The following is a 7,544-nucleotide window of genomic DNA, read 5'->3' on the forward strand; positions in this document are numbered from 1 at the left end:
ATAAGAAAGGAAGTGGTTTCAAAACAATGTGGCAAGTGTTACAATCGACCTAAGTATGATTAGTTTGGGGAGCATAGAGGAAAGAATGTTACCATAAATCTACACACTCTGCCAGGTTTTTCTGTAGACTTAATAAATAACATAACTTGCACATGTATTTGTGGCTATTTTTTAAACATGTTTAACAGTCTCTTGAATAAAATTAATAATCATTGATAGCATTTTCATTTCATAATATTTTTGAGTAAACATATACAAAAGTCAATGATGGTCCTAAGGACGAGTCTTGTTAATAAATATATATGTATATATACACACATACATACATATATTTTTGTTGTTGTTGCTAATTTAATAAGGAATACTCATAAAAATAAATTTGAGATCCATCATTTTGTCTCCTGAACTCTTTTTTACAATACACATATTTTAAATGAGAATGAGTAACCTAGGCATAGCAAGTAGGTTTTAGCCCTGATTGACTGATGAAGTTCACCTGACATGCAAATGTATCGAGAATTCTAAAGATGTCTGGACTAAGTGGGAAACAATATAGTTACTGATTATCTATGTGCTATAGGCACACGAAAGGGGAATATTGACCCACTATGCATGCCACCCCTGGAGTGGGTTAACCACAGAGATGACACCTGAGGAGCATCACGAACAAGGAAGCACATTAAAATTAAATGTTGCTGGGGAAGTTAGGTGTGAACAGTCATTCAAAGCCGAGGTGCTCCACTTGCACGCCCCTTACAGATGAGTCAGCTCTCACCTGTGAGGGAAGGAAGGAAGTGGTCGAGGGGTAATGAGAGGGAGTCCGGCTGCAGACCAACTCCTTGTACCTCTCATTTATGTTATGTTCGTGAGAAGAATCAGACAGAAGAGTGTTTAGAGATGTATTGCTTTATGTTTGGGTTGATTGATTTTCCTGACTCATCCTTTAGGGGAGAAAAGCAGCTTTTTACCTAGATACCACAGGTCCACGATCACCATAGCTTTTCAGTCACAAAAGGCTTTGGGACAACACTAGGGGACAAAACAGCATGTTGTGCAGTTACATTCAAACAATTCTTTAAAAACTGGCATGAGGAGAAGACTGAGTATTCTACCTTGTAAATACTGTTATTCGTATATACTGTAAATGATGACATGGGTGGGCACTAACCGAGCCGAGGAAACTGGGAACCACCTGAAAACCAAAACCAGACACAGCACAAGCAGCGGCCCTGGGCCACTGAGGAGCAAATTCGACTTGCACAGATGATTTTGGACCATAATGATGCTGGTTTGAGGAAAAGGTGCAACAACTGATTGATATCACAGGCAAGAACCAGGATGAATGTGTCATTGTTTTGCATGACTGCAATGGAGTTGTCAACAGAGCCATCAATGTACTGTTGGAAGGAAACCCAGATACGCATTCCTGGGAGATGGTTGGGAAGAAGAAGGGAGTCTCAGCACAGAAGGATGGTGGCCAAACGGAATCCAACGAGGAGGGCAAAGAAAATTGAGATTGGGACAGAGACTATAGTTGGCGACATGGTGGGCCACCAAGACGGAGGAGAGGTGCCAGCCGTGGACGAGAGTTTTGAGGTCAGGAAAATGGGTTAGATGGCACCAAGAGTGGAGGGCCTTCTCAAAGAGGCACAGAAAGAGGCAGAAGAGGTCGTGGCCGAGGCAGAGATGGTTCTGGTAGGCGGGGAGGAAGGTTTTTTTCTCAAAGGATGAGAACGTTTAATCCAGCTGATTATACAGAGCCGGCAAATACTGATAACTATGGCAATAACAGCTGCAATACATGGAACAACACTGGCCACTTTGAACCCGATGATGGGACGAGTGCATGGACGACTGCAACAGAGGAGTGGGAAACTGAAGACTGGAATGAAGATCTTTCCGAGACCAAGATTTTCATTGCCTCTAATGTGTCGTCAGGGCATCTGCCTGTGGAGAATGTGACAATCACTGCTGGTCAGAGAATTGACCTTGCTGCTCTGCTGGGGAAGACACTGCCTTCAATGGAGAATGATTCATCTAATCTGGATCCATCTCAGGCTCCGTCTCTTCTCCAGCCTCTGGTGTTCAGTAACTAGAAACAGAGTGCTATATCACAGCCTGCTTCAGGGAACACGTTTTCTCATCACAGTATGGTGTGAGCATGTTAGGGAAAGGAGTTGGTGATGTCGGTGAAGCTAAAGGCAGAAGCACCACAGGCTCCCAGTTCTTGGAGCAATTCAAGACTGCTCAGGCCCTGGGTCAGTTGGCAGCTCAGCATTCTCAATCTGGAACCACCACCACCTCCTCTTGGGACATGGGCTCCACCACACAACCCCTATCTCTGATGCAGTATGATTTGAAGAACCCAAATGATTCAACGGTGCACAGCCCCTTTACAAAGCACCAGCCTTTCACCCCGTCTTCAATTGTGATGGAGGTGTTCCTTCAGGAGAAGCCACCCGCAGTGGCTACCTCCACTGCTACACCTCCCCCCCCACCCCACCCCGTGTTCTCCTCTGCCAAGCAAATCCACCTCGGCTCCACAAATGTCTCCTGGGTCTTCAGACAACCAATCCTCCAGTCCTCAGCCGGCTCAGCAAAAACTGAAACAGCAGAAGAAAAAAGCCTCTGTGACTTCTAAGGTTCCTGCTCTGGCTGTGGAGATGCCTGGCTCAGCACATATCTCAGGGCTCTGCCTGCAGTTTGGGGCGTTGCAGTTTGGGTCAGAGTCTGTCCTTTCTGATTATGAGTCCACCCTCACCACGAGCGCCTCTTCAAGCCAGGCTCCAAGTAGCCTCTATACCAGCACGGCCAGTGAATCTTCATCCACAATTTCATCTAACCAGGAATCCAGTTATCAGAGTGGTCCAATTCAGTTGACAACCTACACCTCCCAAAATAATGCTCAGGGCCCTCTATATGAACAGTGATCCACACAGACTCAGCAGTAACCCAGCTCCCTCTCTTCATCACCCCAAAAGGACTTGACTCAGACAAAGAATGGCTTCAGTTCTGTGCAGGCCATGCAGTTGCAGACCACGCAATCGGTTGAAGGTGCTACAGGCTCTGCACCTTCCACTTCTAGTATCCCCCCTCTCAGTGAAACAGTATCTGCAGCTTCCTTACTGACAACAGCCAATCAGCACTCCTTCTCCTTGGATGGCATGAGCCACAATGAAGAGATTCCAAATACTACCAGCACACAATATGGCAGCATGTTATCTACTCAGCAGAATACCCTTTCATCATCAACATCTTCTGGGCGCACTTCGACATCCACTCTTTTGCACACAAGCGTGGAGAGTGAGGCGAATCTTCATTCTTCCTCCAGCACTTTCTCCACCACATCCAGCACAGTCTCTGCACCGGTGGTCAGTGTCTCTTCCAGTCTCAGTAGTGGCAGGAGCTTGGGCCTCAGTCTAGGCAGCAACTCTACCATCACAACCTCCACTCGAAGCTCAGTTGCTACGACTTCAGGAAAAGCTCCTCCCAACCTCCCTCCTAGGGTCCCGCCGTTGTTGCCTAATCCATATATTATGGCTCCAGGGCTGTTACATGCCTACCCATCATAAGTATATGGTTATGATGACTTGCAGATGCTTCAGACAAGATTTCCATTGGATTACTACAGCATCCCATTTCCCACACCCACCACTCCGATGACTGGGAGGGATGGTAGCCTGGCCAGCAACACTTATTCTGGTGACCTCACAAAGTTCAGCCATGGGGATGCCTCCTCCCCAGCCCCGGCCACAGCCTTAGCCCAGCCCCAGCAGAACCAGACACAGACTCACTACACCACGCAGCAGACACTCCTGAACCTGGCGCTGCATCCTGGCTACAGTTACAACAGCCTGCCATACTACACAGGGGTTCCGGGCCTCCCCAGCACCTTCTAGTATGGGTCTGCTGTGTTCCCTGTGGCTCCTACCTCTTCCAAGCAGCATGGTGTGAATGTCAGTGTGAATGCATCAGCCACCCTTTTCCAACAACCAAGTGGATATGGGTCTCATGGATACAACACTGATGTATCAGTCACCTCCAGTAACAGAGGTGTGCCAGATATCTCAGGTTCTCTGTACTCCAAAGCCCAGCAGGTCTTTGAGAAACAAGGTTTTCATTCCAGTACTCCTGCTGCCTCCTTCAACTTGCCTTCAGCCCTAGGAAGTGGGGGGACCCATCAATCTGGCCACAGCTGCTCCCTACCCACCTGCCCCCTTTAGGCACATTCTGACCCTCCATCAGCAGCCTCACTCCCAGATCCTTCACCATCACTTGCAGCAGGATGGCCACACAGGCAGTGGGCAATGTAGCCAGACCAACTCCATCCCGCAGAAGCCCCAGACCAACAAGTCTGCCTACAACAGCTATAGCTGGGGGGCCAACCGAGCCCCTGACTCTCTTCTCCTGGTCCCATCTTCTGAGAGGGCTTCTCAGCCTGGCAACTATGGAAACAGCATCAAAGAGAGAAAGGAGTGTGGGGGGGTTCTGCTGCCCCCACCCCCAGCGGCCCACCCCATGCCCCAGCTTCATGTCTGTACCATCCCCACTCTGTTGTATGTATTATAGGATTTGTATTTTCTCCTTTTTTTTTTTCTTCCTTTCGTCTCCTCCTCCCCCATTGGATTCAAGATTATGAAACTTTGCTGTGGGCCCTGCCCTCCCTTCTCCTCCTCTTGTTCACCCTTGTGGTGTGTGGGTGAGGGGAGGGAGGGTAGACCCCCAAATATATATCAGTCCAACAGCCCTAAGTCTCCTCCTTTATTATTAGGAAACAAAACAACAACAACAAAAAATGGCATCATGAATATGAACAGCATTGTCAGATGAATTGTTTTTTTTTTTGTACTGTGTCCTGAAATTTAATGGATTAATGTGTCTTGTATATATAAAAAGAAAACCTCTACTATAAAAAAACACACACCAAAACTGGCATGAATGACAAGCAGAGATTAACAGCCTTGAAATGCTGAGCTCCATTGAGCAACAGAAGTCTTAGCTTGGTAGAATAACAATCTAGATATGATCATGGATATACACAACATATTCGTGTTGAATGTAAAATCAAATTAATACCAGTACGTTAAATGGTAGGACATTTTTAGAGTACATTTTTCCCCTCAGCATGACTTATCAAGCTTGACATTTCCTGTCTTTTTGCCCCTACAGTTTCAGTCCCTTCTCTCATGCATTTTTATGCATACACAATTGAAGTTGACAGGCATCTTCCTCTCACTTGCTTTCTTTCTGTGCGTGTGTATGTGTGTGGGGGGCTGTATACACACATACACACTCACTATGGAGGCCCTTATAAAATTCAGAACGGGTATGCATCAAGTCAGAAATAACAAATGTCCAAAGTAAAAATATGATATTCATTTCAAAGCATTCTTCAATTGCATAGTGATCTGAAAGTCAGGAATTACTTGCTGGATCTGAACTCACTACTAACATCCATTTTCATGCTAGTATGAACAGCTACTGGTGAAGAATCATTGTAGCTTCTAAGAAGGAAAAGACAGATATACCTATATCTATATGTATATCTATATCAGCAATGCCCCATTATATACCTATACATATACATATATAAAACATGCTTATGTATGTGTGCCATTCTATCAGTTTCTGTATGTATATGTAAAATGGATCATTACTATTCTTTAAATTCATATGTGGCTTATCACATTAGGAATAAAACTACCACTTGGTTACTTTTAGTGGTAGAAGTGAACCCAAATGGCTATTTTCTGAAATCTGTACCCTTGGAAGGAAAAATAAAACCCATCTCTTCTTTTGTACTCTAGCAAGGGTGAGGTGAGGGTCGCTGCTAGCAGCGCCTGCTGGGAAGCCTCAAGCAATGCAGCAGCAGGAAGGTGAGGACCCAGATTTGTGAAATGGTAACAGAGAGGAAGTGGAAAAGACTCCTGTGAACACATTTGACCATGATTTGTCACTCATTGGGTTTGAAAGAGGGAGATATGTAGGATCCAAAAAATGACACTGAATTCCCATATTTAAGGAACCAGGAAAACACTCAGATTTTATCAGAAATAAGGAAAGCGATAGTTTTGTGGCAGATTAGATTTCAGTTTAGACATGAACCATTGGTTCACCCAAATGTGTTCCATGGAAAGAAATGCAAATCTGGGCCCAAAAGATTGAAGAGTCCTATAGATTTTGTCAATCACAAAATAATAAAATGTTCCTAACAACATCTTTAGTCATCTTCTGTTGCTTCAATTGTTCATGAAAGTTTCTCAAAAATTCATTCTTCTGTCTTCCCAAAAACTCTTCCCATCTTTTACAGCATCCAATTATTTTCATTTTGTGTTAGAATAACTTGGAGTTTGATTAAAAGGAGACAACAGAAAGTAAGTCCTATAGAGTTCACTATGTCTTGGACTTTTCCAAAACACTTTACATAGATTAATTTTCAAAACAAATGTATAAGCTATGTACCATTATTATACCTACTTTATAGATGAAAAATCTGAGGCATGAAGAAGTTACATGCTCAGGGTAACTCAGTAAGTAGCAGAGCTGGAATTCAGCCTGGCTTCAGAGAGCCTGCTTTTAATTACTACCTAGAGTGTTTCTCTAATGACTGCACTGTTTTTGTTTCTTCAATAGAGAGCGGATTAGATGAGCGCTTGAAGAGTTACACCATATCTCCATCATATCTTATGTTTGGAGGACACAAACCATGGTCAAATTTCATGGCTCAAATGTGGGAAGTTAGTTGTATGCCTGTTTCTCTTCTCGGCTGTGCCTGTTCACTCAGTAAAGGAGATACACAAGGAGTACTTACTGGTCTTGCTGGTCTTCTTGCTTTGCTAGACTGGGCAATTGAGTTTAAGAATCCAAGGAATAGTATAAACTGACTTAATACTCTCTCTTTACTTACCTATATATTTCTTTGTCATTTATTTATATTTTTAAAATTTTCTTTTTTATTGAAGTATAATTGACTTACTTATGTTTCAAGTGTACAAGAGAGTATCATCTACAATATGATACCCCTGTTAAGTCTAATTACCATTTGTCACTTTTCAAAGTGAAAAGTGACACTTTATTACTGTATTACACTTTATTACTGTATTTCCTATGCTGTATATTACATCTACCGGACTCATTTTACAGCTGGAAGTTTGTTGCTTTTAATCTCCCACACCTATTCCACTCATTCCCCACGCCTACCCATTTTGGCAACTACCAGTTACTTCTCTGTATCTATGAGTCTGTTTCTGTTTTCTGTTTGTTCGTTTGTTTTGTTTTTTAGATTCTGCATATAAATTAAATCATACTGTATTAGTTTTTCTCCATCTGACTTATTTCACTTAGCATAATGCCCTCTGGTCCATTCCTGCTGTTGCAGATAGCAAGATATCACACTCTTTATGGCTCAGTAATATTCCATTGTGTATATCACATCTTGGATATATATAAACACACACACACACACACACACACACACATATATATATATATATATATGTATATATACCACATCTTCTTTATCCATTAATTATTGATGGGCACTT

The 7,544-nt window shown here is 43.3% G+C and overlaps 1 pseudogene; it reads left to right on the forward strand.

Moving 5' to 3' along the window:
• The first annotated feature begins 1,144 nt into the window (after nucleotides 1–1,144).
• Nucleotides 1,145–4,569, forward strand: LOC133094562 (ubiquitin-associated protein 2-like; annotated as a pseudogene).
• The last annotated feature ends 2,975 nt before the right edge of the window (nucleotides 4,570–7,544 follow it).

The sequence above is a fragment of the Eubalaena glacialis genome, chromosome 7 (assembly GCF_028564815.1).
Source record: "Eubalaena glacialis isolate mEubGla1 chromosome 7, mEubGla1.1.hap2.+ XY, whole genome shotgun sequence".
Classification (NCBI taxonomy): domain Eukaryota; kingdom Metazoa; phylum Chordata; class Mammalia; order Artiodactyla; family Balaenidae; genus Eubalaena; species Eubalaena glacialis.